General features: G+C 40.7%; 1 protein-coding gene across 3 annotated transcripts in view; it reads left to right on the top strand.

The window, feature by feature from the left end:
* PIK3R6 (phosphoinositide-3-kinase regulatory subunit 6) overlaps positions 1–22,090 on the top strand; it is a 365,583-nt gene that overhangs the window by 64,126 nt on the left and 279,367 nt on the right. The window contains exon 2 of one of the 3 annotated variants that reach the window (XM_069200310.1): positions 19,079–19,153. The exons of the other annotated variants lie outside the window; for them this stretch is intronic. The gene's annotated coding sequence lies outside the window, so the exon portion shown is untranslated. The remainder of the gene's footprint in view (positions 1–19,078; positions 19,154–22,090) is intronic. 3 annotated transcript variants of the gene reach the window in all.

The raw sequence follows: 22,090 nt of genomic DNA, 5'->3' as shown, positions 1-22,090 counted from the left end.
TGCAAATGTAGCAAGGTGACCTCCAAGCCCATGTACAGTTACAGGTGGCATGATAAGATGCGACTAAGACCGACCACCAGGAACTGGCTACTTCTTGCACCGATTTCTGTCTCCAACCACCAGGGCAGGCACTGTTCTCATGCACACTGCCTGCTGCAATGCCACAGCATCACTCACTTCCATTGAGTTCACAGAAGACAACGTACCTCATTCCATATACAATAGAGCAGTGTGAAAACACAGCACCGATTACAGCACACATCCGTTATGAGCCACAGATACATAGAGGTAGCAGTCTCTTAGCCACAGAGGAGGGGAACTTTGCCATACACAACAGTCAAACTTTGGACATACCAGATCAACCCTTTCTCCACCAAAGACTGGGAATCTCTCAAGCATCTATCAGGCACAAAACAAAGACAAATAGTTCACCCTTCGCAAGCCTGTTTTTCTGATGCAACAGTATATCTTTGTTAAAAATGGTGGTTCCTCTTGGCAGGATGGACAAAGGAACTGACATTTTGAGCCTTCTTATGCAGTCAAAGAAAGTATGAGCCTTTTTAGATAGTGTACGTATGCGCAAGGTGGTGGATTCTCTAGATTAGGCTTCACTGCACATTTCCCGGCACGTTGCTGAATTGGGCATTACAGACCAGCCACAGAGAGTCCATCTGTAAATTGGATGAAGTGCAGGTCCTTCTACTATTTGTACCTCGGTAACCAAGTCTTAGTTTGGAGTAGGAAATACCAGTGTCCACGGTGTCCTGCTTCTTCCGATGGGCTAGCATATTCATCTGAGTTCTGATAACCTAAGGTGGTTGCTTCCTTCTCCTTTGTGCTCAAGCAGCGGACCTCTGTCTCTGATTCTTTGAATCACTTCCAAGGTGTGGGTTGGAGATGCAGGTCTTTGGCTGGAATTTTGGTTCAGAATGATGTGCCTTACCCTGTTTGTACGAAACAGGCTGGTATGACTGGAGTTGCTAACTTTACTGTCTAGATCCTGCTAGCAAAACCGTATTAGTACGCCGCAAGTCCTAGAGAGATCAGCTCTTAACTAACAGAAGTAGCACCTTGCATGTGTCCAGATGCTCAGGGTGCCACGGCAACAGGAAAATGGAAGTAGCACACCATAATGCTATGTTGCAAGCCAGGCATACTTTATTCTGAAATGGATATATGTTATAGACTTTCTGTACTTTTTAAGGGAAACCAGTTCTGAAAAAGATGTATGTTGCATATAAGTTAATTTTATGTTAATTATTTAGTTCAGCTAGTTTAATTATAAATAAAATACAGAGGAACGCCAGAGGGAGAGATCTCGCAAATACAGAGTTCAGATTAAAGGTATCGTATTTTAAAGTGCGGTCATTTTAATTATTTGTAACTGAACAATATGATAATTAAGATACCACTCTTAAATTACTGCAGAACCTCAGGTGAGTTTTGTAGGCACAGTCGGGAGAGATGTAATCATTATTGCATAGTTGCAGCAGATAATGCTCATAGAATGTAGGTGACATTGTGGTACATTAGATTAACATGTTTTAGACTCCCTCGTGTACTTGCCACCATGTTGTTACGTGTAGCCTGGTATGCTAAGTGTAGGTCGACATTGAGTGAGTGAGTGTGTGTGTGTGTGTGTGTGTGTGTGTATGTATGTATATATATATATATATATATATATATATATATATATATATATATATATATATATATATATATAAAAATCTGTGTATTTGTGTCTGGTATTGCAGTATAAACTACTGATCAGACCACAGAGTTGGCACCATCATGTAACACCACCTCTGTTGCAATAGCCATGAAGGGTATTATAAGCCACAGTGGATACCAACACCAGACTATTTTTTTTTTTGTTTACATCGGGCATTACCCCAATGGGCCGAAGTCTTTGGAGGCAGAAGGCCTCTACTGGCACCTTTTGATACTTTCTTCAACTTCTCCTGTCAGTTGCATCTGGCACAGCTGGTGCTTTAGTAGAGACAGAGAAAAGAAAGTTAAAACGAGCATTTGTGTCAAAGACTGCTTTTGGCCCTGGTGGATACAGACTAGTGGGCGCGATGTACTAAGCCAAGGTCGCAAACTAGTCTTTTTTTTTCTTTTTTTTTAATTATTATTATTTTTTTTGCAAAAATGATTGGTTGGAGAATGGGACTTAATTTTGCAATATGACTGATGTATTAATCAGTTACATCACAACACAAAATGTACATTCATAGGAGGTTGTGAGCTCCCTTCTTTTTTGCACCTACGGTGGATACGGATGGAGGCATGTGAAGGAAAGCAGATCTCCATTCTTGCATTTGCATTCCTTGTAAGTGGACATATTTTAAGCAGTCCCTGTCCCTTAAAAGAGACTGAAGACTTAAAACCTATTCTGATGGGATGTGGTCGCTTAACGGTTTTCAAAACACTCTATGGTCAATTGCTTGTCCCAGCAGATGGATTGAGACAAATGATAATTGAGGATTCTTGAAGTTGTGTTTTGGAACCAATATGTTACAAATTAGTGTTAGCATTGCAGAGGTTCCATTTAAATAAGTTGACCAAAATAAACACTTGTTGATTCTGTTTAGCTAAATTTAAATCTAGTGCAGAAAATACTCTCTGCTTAATCTTTTTAAGTGCACATTCTCCAAATGTAAAATTAGTCACCAGTCCAGATTACAGAAAACATGATTCCAAACCTGTCTGTGTCAAAAGTGTTAAATGATTGCCAAACATTAGGCAGTATTTACAAGTTTTGATACTTTGGAAGATGGAATCGCAGTTATAAAAAGGGAGACCTTCGTGATAACCAAGGTCTCTGTATCTGGGTGTGGAACATAGCATGGATTAGAAGTAATGAACAGCATATCAAAAATACATTACTTGAAAAGAGATGCACAATAGTAGCTTGTTAGGAAACATTGGCAACAAATGAGGTGTTAGTTGAGGATTATATTGCCTCCTTTAACAAAGTTGAATAGGATGTTTAGTTGTCGAAGTTTTTCACTTCAGTTGCTGTCCAGAAGGATATTAAAAGTTATAGAATAGTTAAATCATTTTTAGAATTTATAACCATAGTAGTGGTTGACAGCAAGTCTGAAACTAAGATATAATGTCCCCTGTAGAAAAATGTTGATTATCAAAAATATTTACTTGCCACCAAATAAGGAGCAAGGTCGAAAGTTGACTGAACTAATATGTGTAGTTGAGGATATAGGGATAGTTATTTAGCAGTCCCAATATTGCTTGTAGGGAATTTTAACATTAAAATACCACTGCCAGCAAAGGAAGATGGGAAGGTGGATGAAATTGACAGAGCTCTGGGTATCCCAACTCAAGTTTTGGGGATGGTAAAGAGTACTCAGTTAGGGAGGAAACTGAGCTTAGCTTTAAGAGAGTTAACTTGACTGTTATTAATGGTAGGACTATTTCCCCTCTCAAACTACATTTGATAATGAAATTAGTACCTCAGGGCCTTATATAGAGGCTGGCAGTCCGAAGACCGCCATCCTCAAAATGGTGATCGGACTGCCGCAGCTGTGGCGATAAGACTGCCACATTATGAGGTTGGCTGGCGAGACCCGTGAACCTACTGCTGTCAGGATCAGTGATCCCGACTAGCTGATGGTGGTCCTGGTTGTAATCCAGGTGAACTCAGCGCCATCCTGCTGATTACAACCTTGTTCTCCGCCAGCCTTTTATGGCGATTCCACCTCAATGAAAAGGCTGGTGGAGAACAAGTGCAGGTGGCCCAGCACCCTTGAAATGCACACTGTGCAGACAGTGTGCATTTCAGGGGTGCTGGCGCACCCTACGTGCTGCAGCATTGCCGCTGGCTCTACTACAAATAGGGAACAATGCTTTTGCACCTTTCCCAATGGGCTGATGGGCGGGAGCTTTGGTTCCTGCCCATAAGCCCAGTGAGAAAGTTGCAATAAGGCCAGTGGGGAGACCGCCACTTCGATGGCGGTCTTCTCGCCATGGGTCTAGTGGTCGGGGTTTCTGACCACCCACTCGTAATAAGACCCTTTGTGATAGTTTATGTGATTACATCAGCAGGTTTTTTTTCCTTGGTTAATGGATTTGTCAGTGTGATATAAGGAGGGTAGCGATCATAAACTCTTTCAAATAATACTCAATATGGTTGTGAAGAATAAAGAGTTATGGGCCAACAGCCAGGAGGTCATGTGTAAGAACTTGAGAAGGATCATCTAGGCTACCAGAGTGAGAAGAGAAGCGCAGAGGTGGGTATTAGGTTTGCTGAAAACTTATGGGCACCAATCTTCTGAAGAGACCCTACATGAGTACGTTATGTTGCTCAATAATATAAAGATCTGTTTGAGTATGCTACAGGGGAGATGGGTCTCCTCCTTTAGGAAGTCAAATTGTGATAAAGTAAAGGTAAATAAGAATATTAGGGAAGCATGTAGACTATACCAACTAAAAGAGTGATAGCAGTGAATCGACTAGAAAGGCATTCTGTAAAGTGGTAAGGAGAATCAGCTGGCTTAAAAGAGAAAATAAATGTAAAGTAATTATTACTGCCCTGAGGGAGAACAGCCCCCTAACCTTTTGGACTTTACATTGGGTACCTAAAAAAGATTACACCTAGCCTCAGAGGGGAAGAAACCAGGGTTGAAATATAAATACACTGTATAGAGTAAAAGATACTGGCAGTCTGGTAGATGTATTACTGGGGCAAAGGGCAGTTGAAGTTGATCAGGCAACAGTTTCGCTGTTAGTCCAGATCCCATCTGTTAAAGAGGTTGAGGTTCTAATTATGAGTTTAAAAAAAATATAAGAGCACTGGGGTCTGATGGGCTGTCTGCACAACTACTACAGTTAAATCCTATATTATCCTATATTATGGGCCCAATTCCTTACCCCTTTGTTTGGGGCAGTTTAAAAAACTGGAGTTGTGGCGATGGTGTGTAAGAGTCCCAATTTATAGGAAGGGCCCAAGGGACTGCTCCCAAAAATATAGGATGATAGGACTCCTTGATATCCTGAGTAAGATTTATGCAGAATTATTGTTGAAATGTCTAGAAGAGTGGGCGAAGAGGAAAAGATCTTACCTTTCACACAGATTGGCTCTAGGAAAGGCCATTCCATGACCAACGGATGTCTCTGATTGAAGTTGCTGGTAGAAAAATATTCTTTGATTAAGCAGCAGGTCCTCTATGTTATATATATTGATCTGTCATTTGCTTTTGACACTAATAAGTCAATGCTGTGGAATAAATTGAAAAATTTAGAAATATTAGGGGGCCTTCTGGCACTGATAGTTCAACTACATAAGGGTCATGGGCTCAAATTGAGTTTGTGAGCAATGGAGCGCATTCAGGGAAAATCAAAACTCCCACCGGCCTGAGGCATGACTGAATCCTTGCTCCCCTCTTATTTTGCATATATATATATATAGCAGATATCCTGTGTAAATTAAAAAAAAATGAGGTATTGTCTACCAAGACTGGTACAGGTGGAAATACCACACCTATTTTACACTGATGATACCGTCATTTGGGATCTCACTTTAGTGGGTATGCAGAGATTGTTGAAAGCCTTTACTGATTTATTTAGGGAGAATGAACTAATTATTAACGCTATGGCTTTTGCTCCAAAAAGGTGTAAATGAAATAAATCAGTAAGGCATTGTTTGATGTTAAATGGCTAACTGGTTGAGTTTGTTTCAGAGTATGAATACCTGGGCATCATGTTTAGTTGGAACCTCAAATTCACCTCACATTTTAGAGTACAGGAGTCTAAAAACAAACAGTTGGCTACAACACTGGCAAGATTGTAGATGGAACTGTGTAATAAATCTTTGGAGATGTTATAAGAGGCCTATACCTTGAAAATAATGTGTGCTTGTATGTGGCTCTAAAGTCTTGATGCAGGAAGAAAAAAAACAATTGGAAGTAACTGATAGGAATATTTGGAAATCGTGCTTAGGCCTCCATAGGGATTCGGTTAATGCTGCTATCGGTAATGAGTTTAGGCTTAAAGTATCAAATATAAATACTTTCAAAGATCTATTGAGGGAGAACGGTAGTAGCTGCTTAGGTATCTATTGAAATCTTACCTTCAAACTGATAACTTTTCTTCCGTGGATGTGGAAACTCAGGAAAATGTTAAGCACTCTGGATCTAGAAGGGTCCGTTATATGGCAAGGGATATTGTTCTATGGCAAAATGTTATCAGTAAGGAAAATAACTCCTCATTACGGTCCCTGCTACACTATGTGATTATAGGGATTGTGGGAAACACCTCCAGCTTACAAATTTGTATGAGAAATGGGTTGGGGGAGGTTCAGGAAGAATGCAGCAATACTTAAAGTATATAAAGGTAAAGGAGACACGACTGTGGATGATGATGTTAAGGCTGGGACAGATGCAATAGCTTGTAAACTTGAAGCCTCCAAATAGTGCCTTTTCTAGTAGCGCAAGAAATTCTAGAAATTGTCCATTTGGTAAAAGTGGTCCATGGCCACTAAGCCATCTGTTAGTTGTTTGCTCAGTATTTACAGATCAAAGGAGGAGACTGCTACTCCAGGTTTTTTGGTGCTACGGGTATTAGGTATTTTGCTGCATTGTTTTGTACAATTATGAAATGTAAAACTATTATGCTATGTTACAAGCTCGACAAATATTTTCAGTAAATGTTTTTAGGATTTAAGGACTCTGCATTAGCAAGCTAATTATACATTTATGTTAGAAAATAGGCAATTAATTTAAATGTGATTAGTCAACTAATTCACTTTAAAATTGTGTGATACTATTGTGGATCATTTTATGGGATTTAATTCTCTACTTTAGAATGTGGTTGCCCCTGCACTTGGCACTTTGCATCAGTGACTTAAAAAAATAAATAAGAATGATACTGTTCAAGTTACAGATTATTTTTGCACTTTAACTTTGTATTTTATAGTTTGGTTGCTATCTTTAAACTGATAAAATGGCCCAAAATGTGGCACTGTCGATCAGTGATTTGTACAAATGAAGAGGACCAGGAATGGGTACCAGAAAGGGTAGTAGAGATATCAATGCACATTAAAATTTGGCAACATTGTATCAAGAAGATAATCTTTGCACTTTGTATTGCTGTATTCACACTAGCAGCCAGAATGAATTTACATATTAGGTAACTGTTTTTGTCTTTTAAGGGTATGTTTATTTTCTTTTTAGATATATATATGTATTTATTTATGGATGGAAAATACATTTAAAATGATGTGTGTATTTTAATATGTAAAGTTGTTTATTTTGCCAATCCAGAAAAAATATGAAACTTAATAATAAATTTACTTAATCAAGTGGACAAAACTTGTTAGAAAGCATGCAAATTGTGTTAACCCCTTGCATGAGTGGGACGGCTGGAACCATCTCACACTACAATGCTCGTGTGTGTCGGACAGCTCCCAGCCGTCCCTGCAAAGGAGGCAGGAAATCCCTCTGGTGCCAGCACCAGAGGGATTTCCTGCTCAAAGAAACAGCCTCAGGAGCTGGGGAGCCCTCTATATGCCCCCAAGTGGGGGAAGAAATCCCACTAGACACCAGGGATTTTTGTTTTTTATAAGAGTGATGGGGGTGCCCATGCCTCCAACCCTCCAACACAAATGGGAACAGTTGTTTTGGGTTATCATGCCTGATCTGCCCCCCTGGGGGAGGGTAGAAAGCCCACTTAGCACCTGGGATTTTTTCTTTTTTTTCTTTTAATATGTAGGGTTGGGGGCTGCCCAAAAATGCCTTACCCCTCCCAAACACAAATAGGCACAGTCTTTCTAGACATGCTAAGGAAGTTTTTTTTTTTTTTAAATAGGGCAACATAGTCTTTTTGCCCCCTCTGGGGAGAAGATGGCAGTAGTTACCCCAGATCTTCCCCTCAGTAGGACAGACAGCCCACTAGACGCTAGGGAATTAAAATAAAAAACAGAGAGGTGGCAGCTGGTCACTTCAATGGGCATGCTTATGCCCCCACCCCACCTGAAGTGGGCAACAGTCTTTCTGCTACCCCTGCAGACTGAAGCATCTCATCCCAATGGCAAGCAAGAGGACATTTGACTCTTGTGGGTGTTGATTTTACATATGGGCCAGGAGAGCTTGGCTAATTCCCAGTATCGCCCCACTTACGATCGTGAACAGCTGCTCTGTTTGGGGTGGCCTAGGCTGCAACCTGGAAAAATCAGCCAGACACTACTGAAAACTAGACATTTGGGAGAGTCCAGGGCGATGTTCTTCACATGCACCCTACACCATGTTCTTACCCACAATGCCCTGCAAACCTTCTACTTTGCCTGAAGTCACACATTTTCCCTAAATCTCTGTTATGGAAACTTTTGGAATCCGCAGAAATACACAAAATTCCTACCACCCAGCATTGCCCCACCTGTGTCAATAAAAACTCTTCCCCACTTGTGTGGCTGAGTTTAATGCCGGTGACAGGAACAGATCCAACTGAGGTTAGAAGGAGTCTCCACACCAGGACTCCCTTTCTCCTTGGTGTTAGCCGTTTCTGTCACAGCACTGGGCCCAGCCACACAAGTGGGGCAGTGGTTTTATCGGCACAGGTGGGGCAATGCTGCGTCGTAGGAATTTTGTGGATTCCTACAGATTCTTGAAGTTTCCATCACAAAAATATAAGGAAAATGTGTGATTTCAGACACAGTTGGAGGTTTGAAGGGTATTGTGAGTAAAAAACCCTAATGGGATCCACGCAAGTCACACCATCTTGGATTCCCCTAGGTGTCTGTTTTTCAAAAATGTACAGGTTCGCTAGGTTTCCCCATGTGCTGCTGAGTAGGGTCCAAAACTTATAGCTACTCACATCAGAAAAAGAGGGTCCGTTTTTGATGGAAAAATGTGATGCGTCCATGTAGGCCGATTCTTGTTGCGGGTACTAGACCTACCCACCCAAGTGAAGTACTATTTTTAGCAGGAGACCTGTATGAGCGTAGAACAGTAGAACATTTGTTATTACCAGTTGGATTTCGCTGCATTCCAGCCTTTCAAATGTAAGGCAGTGTAGAAGAAAGATGAAATTTCAAAAATTACGCTCCAAATCATACGCCAGTACAGGTACCAAAAATTTTTAAAATGTAAAAATAACCACTGCTTCTAAACTCTGTGGGTCTCATTGCATGTGTATATACTGCCACACTTGCAGTGGGGGTTTGGACCACCTCCAATGCAGCGGTCCGACCGCCACATTAAAACCCTGGCAGTAGGACCCCCAGCTCCGCCAGGATCTTGGATCCCAGTGGTCTGGAGGTGGCGGAGATCATAATCCGCCAGATCAGAGCTGCAAGCAGTGCTGCCCTGGGGATTACCACAGGCTGGTGGAGAACAGGTGCAGGGGGCCCCAGCACTGCCCATCCACTGGGGCAGGAACAGGCCTAGAAGTGAAAGGTTTTAATAAATGTGGATGAAAAACAGTTTTAATATTGATAACTGTGATATTATTAATTGGATTGAGTGAGTACAACTGCCACCAGCCTTGATCTTTTGAAATTAACAACTATGCAGTCTTCAGTAGGTTTTCTACTGATAAACCAACCCAACCAACTTGCCTGATCCTATTTATGTTAATAAATTCAGCACTTTCCCTTGCCAATTTTCTGTTTATCCATTGTACAGTTTTGTGCTTTAAGTTGTCAAAGTCTTTACAACAATTTCCCTTTCAAGGTGTAGAATTTGTAAGTGCCGTATCGTATGGTGCCACTTGTGTGAGAAGATGCAAAATAGCCAAAGAACCTTGTTAAATGGGCATTTTTGGTGACTGACCTGAGGTAAATTACTCAGTTAGCAGTGGGAACATCTAGTGGACTAATGGCCTCATGTTGGGCACAATCTATAACAGGCAGCGTAACAGGATACACGTTAGGATAGTTTAAAAAATCAGTCTCTGTAGATTGGATTATAAATTTCAGCCAGTGTAAAATGGGTCGTTCAGTAATATCCAGTTTTTAGATAAAAGAAAAATTCCTTTAGTTTCGATGTTGATGCATACAAATAGGGAGGGGTGTGGAATTCATAAAGCCTGACTCCCAGGACATATTTTTTTAGGCCAAGGACAATAAGTTTCCATGTTTCATTTGTCCTTGGGACAAGTAGGGCCAACCCCCTGCAGCACAAACCCTTTGGCTGCCAGGTTACAGTACCACATTATTGGTCAGGGAAGGGCACTATTTGCAGTTAAGGTAATTTTTGTGTCCATATGTAAATGCTGCTCGAACTTGTATTTATAGTTCATTAATGCAAAGCCTTTATTATTAGGGTGAGCGATCTAAGTAAATGTAGTACGTTCAAACTGTACTGCTGACAGAGGTCTTAGTATAAAAATCTGTACACATGTTTGCAAAGTTTAACCATATGAGGCTATGTGTAATGCTCCCAGGATGCTCCCTGATTAGAAGCAAATATCTGCAGAAGCTTGAAAGCAAGATTGATGAGTCTTTGCTTCCAAATTAAATTGTGACAAAAAATGCAATTTGGAAAAAACGTTTTGCTAAACGACTGTAAAAGTTTGGGAACCATTTCTTTGAAGCATCAACTACTAAAGTATGTTCATGCAGCCTAGTATTCCCAAACATATTCATAATGGAAATCAGTGCAACCAGTTTAAACAAGATTATGAAAAACATGACAATAAACAATAACTGATAAAGCCAATAGATCTGACATCAGTGGTCAGCCTTTTAGTTTGGTCATTGTGTGTCGTGTTTTGGCATGGTTTTTGTACAGCTTTATTGTTGTGGGAGCTGCCAGGCCCTTGCTATTTTAACAAACATTGACAAAAATCAATAATATTGTTTAGCCTCAAAAAGCATGCATTGTAACATTAGTCTCTGCATCTGAACGTAGCTAATTTATTTTGCCGATATGCTCCTTGTGAAACAGCAGAATGATGTCTTCCTCGGATGCTCTTATTATTTGTGAATGGAATTCTTTCATGATGTCTATCTGGAATACATGTTGAGCTGAATCTGCAGTTCTCTAGCGGTTTGCCTCTGGAGGCATTTTTTTTACTTGAAATACATCTGTCTGGCATAGTCTCTTGGTTTGTGACTGTAATGCCCTTTTGATTTGCATTTGGAAAGCCCTTCTGTTGAGTGTCTGGAATGCACTCCTGGTTTGTGTCGGGAATTCTCACATGTTCAGCTCCTGGAATGTCTTTGTCTTATGTGATAAGGATACCTTCCAATTTATGTCTAGAATATGCTTATGGTTTGCATTTCTAATGCTTTATGGGATGTGTCTAGAAACCTTTTGTGATTTTGTTTCTAGAATATCTCATGGTTTGCCTCTGGAACGCCCCCATCAATTCTGTCTAGAATAACTTCATAATTTATCTCTGGAATGCATTGATTGCTTTCCTCTGGTTTGTATAAGGCATATCCTCATTGTTTATTCATTACATCCTCTCTGGAGATCCCTCATGATTTGCATCATAAATACCACTATGATGTGGGACTGAAGTGCCTGATCGTACATGGAATGCACCTGGAAAGTCCTCATGGTCGATCTGTGACTGCCCCTGTGATTTACAGCTGTGATTCTCTAATAAACTTGCTTCTGGTTTCCATTCAGAATATAGCCATGTCGTTCATGTGAATATCCTCCTGGTTTGCATTTAAATGCCTCTTGATTTGTGTCTGGATTGCCCCCTATTTTCACTCTGGCAATGCCCTTTTTTACGTATTGGATACTCTCATAATTTACATTTGGATTACTCGTGTGGTTTGTAGCTGATTACTGTCATGCATTGATTGTAGACTGCCCTTTTGGCATGTATCATTCATATTTGTCTCTGAAATGCCTCATTGTTTGCCTCTGGGTTGCTCCTGTGATTTTCATCTTGACTACCCTGATGGTTTGAGTATGAACACACACCATGATTGCGTTTAAAGTGAACTAAGGTTTTTTTATCTAGAATATTCTCAGGGTTTGCATCTTAAATGCTTCCTGGTTTGCTTTGGCATGCCTTAATTGTTTGCATCTAAAATACTGCCATGAATGGCATCTGAAGACCCTAATTACTTGTTTCTGGAATACACTCATTAATACACATCTTAAGTTCCTCATGGTTTTTCTGTAAACTGGCGTTATGGTTTGCATATAGAAAACACTCATGCTGCACATCAGAAAAGCCTTATTGTCTGTGCCTGAATACTCTTATAGTTTGTATACAAAATACTTCATGGCTGATATCTGAAGTTGTGTTTCCTAATTTATGTCTGGATTTCCCTGGTTCCCTGGTAGCTTCCACCTGCATACCCTCATGATTCGCAGTTGAAATGGCTTACAGCTTGCATCTGAATACTCTCAAGATTTGTGAATGGATATTCTCATGGTTAGCACCTGTGTCCACCTGTTTCCCCTTACTGTTTGGGTCTGAAAATTCTCATGGTTCTCATAGTTCATGCCTGGACTATTTCCATTGGTTGCTTCTTAATACCCTCATGGTTTCATCTGGGGTACTTTCACACTTTTCATATGACATACATTATGGTTTGCATCTAAGTGGTTCCTAGTTTATGTCTGGAATACGTTCATGATTTGCATTTGAACTCCATCATGGTTTACATCTAGAATAGTCTCCTGCTTTCACCTTGAATTGACTCATGGTTTGTCTCTGCATGGCTCATACTTTACATATGTAACACCATCATTACATTCTATCTGGAATACTCATGTTTTCCATCCGGAAAGCCTTATGGCTCAGGCCTGAAAAGGCTCATTGTTTGCATACCTACCTTCATACCTTGAATACCCTTACTGTTTGCACTTGTTTGCTCATTTTGTGTCTGGAATGACCCTCTATTGGTCTCACATCACTAAACCACAAAATATCCATGTAAAGTGCACATATTGTATTTGTGAAGGTTTTTTGTTGTTTGTTTTATAAAATTATTTTAGAGATGTTATCACACATAATGATCCAAGTTGACTAATGGATGTATCCTTCCTGCCACAAGAGGACTAGCTTTAAGTAGAAGTATTCATTAGGTTGTCTCTGTATGAAATACCTACCTGCTGAAACATGTTATTACCAGTGGAATCTTGTTGCAGCAATAGATTCCCTTCATAGGGCTGCTTTCTTAGATTGGCTCCCCAAAAGCTCTGTGATGCCTCTGTGGACACCTACTGCTCAGATATGAGAACTAACATATTGGGTGTCTTTACCGGACAGTGTTCCCCAGTGTTCCTAATCACCTAAAACTAGCAAATCCCCCAGAATCACTGTGCCACTAGTTCCGTCTACCCAGTTATGCAATTCAACAATTAACCTATCTAGAGCCTAAACAAACTATATCAGGAAGGGAATTGCCCAGTGATTATTATCCTGAATGACCAGTAACAAATAGGGAGAGGGATTCGGGCACAATCATCACTTGCTAAAATTCCAACCTAAAAGATCAGAGTAGTCCACCAACACCTTTTGGATACCTGTAACATCTCTCTGACTAATAAACTGGAGGATCAGACGCGTAAGTCTGTGTCTCCTAGAACAAAGCACTTTGCCAAACCACATGTATTGATGCCTAAGTCACCAACTAAAAGACAAAAAAAAAAAGCTAGAAAGGCCAGGAAAAAAAGCCCATAGTGAAGACATCACCAGTAATTTCGACCTTATATTTACAGTGCAAGCAAAGCTGCCAACACAGAGTCCCCTCCCCCCCCCCCCCTTCAAGTCAATTTCAGGCACCTGTGCTCCCGAAAGCTAGACAGACATGGGCAGTAAGTGGCTCGGTACAGTTAATTGCTGTCGATATACAATCACCAGTTTCCCCCCATCACATAAAACATGTAGTTCATAGGGTGATGGAACAACACCCACCTAATCCATCTTGTCTAGATATGAGGAATGCAATGCAGAAGGTCTCGCTTTCATCGAAAAAAACAGAAATACAGGGATGCTCGACGACATTTGCAGCAACCAAACTAGCATACACAGGCAGCAAGTGTCGGTGGAGCAGCTCAGTTATTCATCATCCCCGCTGGATTTCCCAAAGTTGCCGTCAATAACAACGAAACCGACGATGGCTCGCAGGTAGAGGCACTGGGAATTAAGATAGGAGCAGGGAATCTGGCACCTTCAGTGCTTAAAAAGCTGCCCGCTCAAGAAGACCCCCCTGCAATTTATAGTTGATTATGTGGGTGTCAACATGGGTGACTTGCAGAGAGACAAGCCACAATTACAGACCCATTGCGGTTTAGCACAAACAAAATCTGTTAGCCAGTTCAGTGAACCACCACCCTGTGCAAAATGTTTGCGCCATAGTGCTCACAGCACCCACCTCATGGAAAATATAAAAGAATCAATCCCAAACTCAAATCACACCCCCCAGAGTGGTAACAGTCAGTAACGAGCAAGGTCGTGCAACCAAAAAAGTAAAGATTCAGAACATATAAACTGCTACAGTGGCTCTGCAATATAAGTCTCCTCTAATCAGTGAAGTGGTCCATACTGTGACTGTCCAAAATGGTGAACATCAAGAGTCCAAATTGCTGATAAAATCAGCAGTACGTGCAATTACAAATCATGCCTCCCAACTTCAGCATAATAATAATTCACCAAATAGCTGGAAATCCAGGCAAATCATACTAACTCCACATTACACATCACAAGGCCAACAAGATAATTTAAACAAGGGCAACATCCTGAGCTGCTAGCCAAGTTGCCGTTATCCAAGAATATAGAATCTGCAGACTTAATATCGGTGAAATTTCTTTGTAGTTGTGACGCCGAGGGTCCAGAACAAACACACACCACCTGGAGATCGAGGGAAATCTCCACACTGATTTTGGATGCCAAAAAACAGTTTGATGCAAGGGGGGGATAGCCCTTTCAATGCCACCTAAACCATGCTACCCTTTTCCCTTACTGGCCACTGACCCGAAAAAAGCAAACCACCACTTTGGCTTGCAGGATCGTGTACCCGCACTGGGAAGGAAAAAGACTGAGCTCTGGAAGGGGCAGCAAGAGAGAGAGGAAACTCTGTTAAAACCTGCGTACGAACTTCCAAACACTCACAATTATGTGCCTGCAACCCCACAAACACAGAAGGAATCCCACGCGGAACGGAGGTGAACTGCTTACACTTTAAATGCATCAAGGAACAACTGACTCTGAAACCTTAATGCAGAAAATATAGAACAGGGGAATGCTGTAAGTATTTTGTCCTGGAACATCGCTGGAGCAAAAAGTATCATCTCAGACTGCTTCACACTAGCAAGTAGTCACAATTATGAATTAATTATATTGCAAGAAACATGGCTAATAGACCCCATTCATCTAGGTGGTTACATACTACAACATATCAGTGCCGCAAAACCAAACAGATCTACCAGACTAAGTGGAGGCCTAGCAATCTACGTTTTGACAGCGCTACCTGCAACAACAGAGCAACTGGCATTCTCAACTGGTGGTCTGCAGGCCATTAAACTCAGCTTTGGAGACAATCATCAAGTAGCTCCTTTTGTTATATTTAACGTCTACGCCCATCCACAGAAAATCAGAAAATCACAACTCTTCAAGAAATTATTGAACAAGATTGCAGAAATAAGATATGCCCACCCAACCTGGGATATTCTAGTGACGGGTGACTTTAATGTGCATTTAGTTCATACCCCAGTCCCCACTGAACAGCTGACCACAGAAAATGCTCTGTGGTCAGTGCTGCCTCAAGTCCCTCAACTACAGAAGAAACCAAATGGCATGGGCATGAAACTGGTCGACGCAATACAAAGTCTAGGCATGAGGGTTCTTAACGCTAGAACTAAAGATGACATGCCTCCAAGTTACACCCATTATAGCTCGAAGGTGGGCTCAACAATAGATTACACTGCTGTAAATCTTCCCCTGTTGCCTGAGTGAGAAAATTCAAAATTGAAACCACCCTTCAAAGTGATCGATCATTCCAGCACATACAGCTGAATCAGACTGCCCCATATTTTATGCCAGTCGCTGTAGACCTTGGTATTCTTGTATCCATCAACTTAAAACGTCTGTCCTGGTCGGAGAACTCATTACCGAAGATTAGGACAAAAATAAAAACCTTGTACCAAACTGCAATTCTTTTTCATACCTCAGCAGCAGAAGCGTGGACCACCTTTCTAGCCACGTTATCCTCACTCAGTCCCGCTCTGTGCCCAACAACGACATGAACATGATTAGTGTCCTCAAACCTATCAATAACATTTTTAAAATTAAGTAGGAAATTGAGGTATGAACTCAGAAGGATCAAAAAAGCGAAAGTTACAGTATCCATGTGCAATAGAATGAAGTCCCTAAGGAAAAACTATAAATCTCAGGTATGGCTTGAAAGCAAGAAGGAGAAGGACAACTTTTGGTCAAAACTTCCCTTTACCTCAAAACCAGCAAATTCTAGGACTGTTTGAGAAATGGTTAATGGCATTGACCGGATGTCAAGGGATATCAATTACTTGTCCATACCCGAAGAAAAATGGGCAAATCATTTTACTAACATCTTTTCCAACAAGAATCACCTAACACAATCTCATACTTAAAGGCGCAAGCAAGTTCCAACTATGTCTACCAGAACCACATAGGTTATGATGCAAAGGCTGTATCTCTAGTGCTTAAGAAGGGACGCAGGGATGCTGCACCTGGCCCCAATGGCCTCCCACAGCTGAGATTCAGGGCTGACCCAGAATACTGCTGTATGCCACTTGCAATCCTCTTCACGCAAGAAGAGCGAAGCAGAATTATACCAGAAAGTTGGAGAGGATCTATTATTAATCCGACATTTAAAGGGGGGGGGATCGAGCCAATCCAGCCACCTATAGACTGATCGCCCTTATTGACTCTGAGGCCAAATACTTTGCCTCTTTGGTCCTGGATGGTTTGCTTGACTGGTCCAGTTCAATCAATCAATCAATCTATTTCCCCTTAATCAAACTAGCTTTCGAAAGGATATGGCACTATGATAAACCTATTTGCATTAAGCGCTATTGCTGACAACTCAAAACGCCTAAAGAAAAAACTACATCTGTGTTTTATAGACTTTAAAAGTGCTTTTGATTATGTGGACATAGCCATCCTTTGGGGAAAACTGCAAAGTTGGGGCCTGCACGAAAGAATTCTCTGAAGTATTGAAATGCTATATGATAAAACCTGGGTGCAGATCAAGTTAGCCGATGGCACAAAACTTTAGAGGAAGATCTCAACAAACGTAAGTCTGAAACAAGGATGTGTCTGGCCCTGCACCTGTTTAATCATTTCATGGCTAACCTTTCCGCAAACCTGGATGCGATAAACTCACACACGCCAAAGTTGAGAAATCTGCCTATATCACATCTTTTTATACACAGATGATATAGTCTTATTGAGCCACACAAAAGTGGGTTTACAGCAGTTAGTTAGCACTCTGGCCAGCTTTGCAGCAACAAACAAATTGGAAATGAATATTACCAAGGCAAAAACAATGTCCATGGTGTGCACCTTTAATCGTGCACTCAATCTTAAGTTTGGCAATGCAGGATTTTAAGAGATCAGTTACTACAAATATCTGGGCCTCAACATAGGTAATAAACTGAACTTTATAGTGCAAAAACAACATATTGCACAAGAATGTAAAGCGCTAACATTCACCTTTTGCACCCTGGCCAAAAGATTGAATGGGCCATCTGTCTGTTATGTCCACCAAAGTTTTACCAGCCATTACTTACGGAAGTGCGGCACTTCATGGGAAAGACGCCTTAACTCTGGACCGGCAAAAAATAAAACTCTATAAACAAGTTTTTTGTCTCCCCCTTACCGCTTCTCCTTCACAAGTTAGGCTAGAGTTTGGTCTCAAACAACAACAGCTAGGCAGGAAATGTCTTATGATTAAGACATGGTTAAAATAAGAGGAAATAAAATGAGCCCATTAGTTGTAGCGTAATGGAATTCTGTAGCTAAAGACCAAAAGTCACTATACTATGGATATCTACAGCGCTCTCTGCAAGAGACTCAAATGACACACTGATGGGACTCTAGTATGTCATACCCCCCTTTTTTGCTGTGCACTAAAAAGAGAAGTTAGGCTGCAATCCTTACTGGACAACAAGCACAAACTTCCAGGTCGATCGCATGAGTGGATCGTCATGCACAATTTAAGCGGTTTGGTACCAGCACAGTACTTGATGTCAACATTTCCAGTGCACATTAAACACCAGCTGCCTGCCATGCGACTAGGGTCCCTGCCATCTTTAGCGGATCAACCAACATGGACGAATGGGGTGAAATGTTATGCAGGCTGTGCAACGCCAGAAAAGAGGACATGATTCATCTGATTTTGTATCTGTCTGGCCCTAAGAGAAGCGCACCGTCAACTGTTGAAACCAGTTTTTATCACGGGTTGGGTCCGCTCCTGTCGGCCGGCAGTAATGAAAATGGTTGATCCAACCGAACCCGCAGATAAATTGTAGGCTCGTGAAATTTCTAGCCTTGCAAGCTAAATATTTAACTGGCTGTCCGTGATTATTTTATAGCAAATGTTATTATACCATGAGGATTTAACATCTTTTTCTACATGAATGGTGTTGTTCTAGTAGATTACATTAAATTTATATCTTAATTAATTTAAAGTGTATAGTGTGCAGTTCAACGGACGTGACCAAGCAATAAGTATGGGTTTTGCAATTTAGAGGGCTCGATTGTAACCATGCCCATTGAAAAGTTTGCATACTTTTGCTCTCCCTTCGTTAGTTCCTCACTTTTGATCAGCTTAAAACCTATAGCACTTTAGAACGATTTTATACTTGGAATAGTTTTACTGGATTCATGTTAAGTGTTATGAAGCGCACATAGAACTATCTACATTTGCTGTATATTTTAACGAATTTCCCATTACATTAATGAGACTTGAGGTCCACAATAGTTTTAACGATTTCGTCCAAAACGTCACGTATTGTGTTGAAATTTATGGATTGTTTTTTTAAGCATGTTTTTGCAGTAACCATGTATTCTTTAGTCTTTGCTAAGATTTTAATTAATCATGCAAATAACTATTACATTCACATTCACTGTGCCACTAATTGTAAGAGATGATAATCTCTTTTAATCCTAGGTTTTAGTGAGACCTTCCCAGCAAGATTCAGATACCAGGAAATGACTACACTTGAGCACCAAGAAGCACTTAAGAGTAAGACACACCTGCTTACATAAGGTGCCTTCCTTGCCTTGTCTCTGGCCTGCTGTTCTCTGTTTTAATGTGCAGGTGGAATTACAGTGGCAATGTGAACATTTCGGATTGGTCATTCCATCATTAGTACATTGTTAAGATGCATTTTAAAAAAATAAGTATCTGGAACCAGCATGATCAAAGCAAATACTAATTGACTGCTCATTTATGACGTTAGTTCTATATAGCACAACTTGTTGTAAAACCGTATATGTGGTCATACAAAATATTTTGCATTCCGAGGTACCCCAGTGCCATGTCAGAGACAAGCTTCTCAATTAACTCATACCAAATACAGGAAATCTTATCTGCTAACTAGTTAACGTGTTAGTAACATCATCAGGGTTAATTTGTTTTAGATCAATTGCAATTTGTTCACTGCATCCTCTCTTTATATGAGATTGTATGTTATGTAATCTGTTGTTGCAGCTACAAATGCTATTACTTAATGTATTTGGATATTTATTTTGGGCATCTATTTAAGCCCTTAGATAGTGAAGCTTTTCCACCCACAGTGATGTTTGGGGTACTTAATGACTTTTCTTTCCAGAAAGTGTATCCATCCCAAATTTGCATCCCTTTTTCCCCCGCATTCTAAAGGTACCCAGGGTTTGTGAATTCCTCAGCAGAGACCTGAGAAAAAAGTCAAAATATAGGTACATTTTGAGTTTAAAAAAATAATGGAGAAAGATTGCTATGCAAGAAAGTGTATTTTTATTTTCTAAAAATTGCATAAATTAAACGTTTCCAATGGTAGGATCACTAACTTCTCAGCTTTCAGGAACAAGCCACTCCCACATCCCCCAGAAAAAGCAAAGTCCCTGGTGCCTAGTGGGCTTTATACCCCCCAGGGGCAGGGTGTGGAGAGGTCAGATTGCAGGCAAACAGCCCTATCAGAAAGACTGTATGCACCTTCTAGGGTGGGAACATTATCTGATGCAAGGTTGCCCATCCCATCCTCTTTTGTTTTTCCTACCTTGGTAAAGTCGCTGGTGTCTAGAGGGCTTTCTACTTCATTGTGGGAGGGAGGGTAGGTACTGGTACTTGTGCAAGTGACAAAAAATACTCTAGTGTGGGTGAATTCATGTTTGGGATCCCCCTCTCAGGACAATTCCCAATGAGGAATCCAGTAGGAGAGGGAAGTGCTGCCTTTCCTTCAAAGACTAGGGCTCTGGCAGAGTTATTCCCCCAGGCACAGATCAATGGTGAAATTAGGTCGTGCCATAAGGGTAGTTTACTTTCACTTTATTTTGCTGTGCACACTGGTGTTACAGCAAAACAATAACAAATCAAACTTTGGACACAAGGGAAGCTCTTCCCTACCGTCCCTTATTTGATTGTTGGAAACAAAAATGCTTCTGGTGAGTTCACCAGAAGCATTTTTATTTCTTGTCTGGCTGTAGACCAATTTGCGGATGGACTCACTGTAAAATTAGTGTGGCCATCGGCAACAAGTCAACAGCCACGCTATAGAGGATAAGAAGTTTTCTATTGTACTAAAACCAAGGATTGCTTTACAACCTTTTAAGAGCCATCAGTGGTGGATTCTGTATAAGAATCATTTCAGTGCAATGAACTCCAGGTGAGCGGGAACGACCCAGCAGTCTTTCTAGGAGTAATATTAGAGATACCGGGCCTTCGAAGGATCCTAATGGAATAAGGTGAGGTGATCCTGTTTAATCCCTGGCATACTATAATGCTACAATTTGGGGGATTGGTCTAATTTAGGGGCATTCAGACATAATCACACAGATGGTAGCTGTGTACCATTAAATCCTCTGCCAAATAAATAAACTAAAAGTGAGAATCTGTATATCCCAGTACTGAGCAGGATTGCTATAGGAACAATACATCACATCTCATGACTGCTGTTGTACGCAGCCCTTTCTGGAGGACCATCACTGATTTTTGCCACCTTTCGTCGTTGAACCAGTTTCTGTTGGCTTTTAGGACTCTGTGCACTTTTTCCCTGCTAAACGGTGGTAAAGTGCTCTCTCCCTAAAACATGATACAGTTGGCCTAAATATAATTGGTACATTTAATTTAGTTGTCGTCCTGAGTAGTATATGGTGTTACATGTACTGAGGGCCTGTAAAGCAAATGCTACTAATCTGCAGCACCAATTGTGCCACCCTCTAAAGTAGTCTCTTTGAAACCTGCCTCAGATCTTCCACAGCAGCCTGTAGTGCAGTTCTAAACGGCCATTTCGACCTGGCAAAAATAAACCTATGTTTCGGCCTAAACCTTCCTTTTTATTACTTGTAAGTCACCCATAAGGTAGGCTCTAAAGGTTCATAGGGCAGGGTGCACTGTATTTAAACCATAGTATGTGTGTTTACATTTTTCATGTCCTGACAGTGAAAATTTTCTGTGTGGATTTTAGCAGTGTTTTCTCAGTGTTTTCCAAACCTTTTGAAATTAGTGCTTATTTAAATGCCTAACCCCCAAAATAGACAGACACATTGTTTTTCCATTGTTTACAAATCATATTGTTTTTTGCAGTGATTGTTGAAAAACTCCTGTTTAGTTTAAAGAAGAAGTAATGCTGGATATATAGTGTTGTTTCATTGGCAGTGTGCCCAGGAGACTTATGTGAGAATAAACGTACACGGTCTGTGTATTGTACTCTCACATCTCTTTACCCTCACTCTCATCTCACTGTTACTGTGAGTACTGAGTGGTTTACAGGACTATCAATGGATTAAAAGGTAAAAGTGCTATATTCAAATGTTTTAATAAATTCCTGGGCATACTTGGGGGTCATGTGCATACTCCTTAATGTGCAGGGGTGGTCTACCTTGCCAACAGCATAGTGCATTGTGAACCCTATGACATTTCTAATTAGACCAGAATAATTTGTAGACCTGCATTCTAAGGATCCTGAAATGTGATGATTTA

This window comes from Pleurodeles waltl, chromosome 7 (genome assembly GCF_031143425.1).
Source record: "Pleurodeles waltl isolate 20211129_DDA chromosome 7, aPleWal1.hap1.20221129, whole genome shotgun sequence".
Taxonomy (NCBI): domain Eukaryota; kingdom Metazoa; phylum Chordata; class Amphibia; order Caudata; family Salamandridae; genus Pleurodeles; species Pleurodeles waltl.
This window is presented reverse-complemented; position numbering and strand designations above follow the sequence as displayed.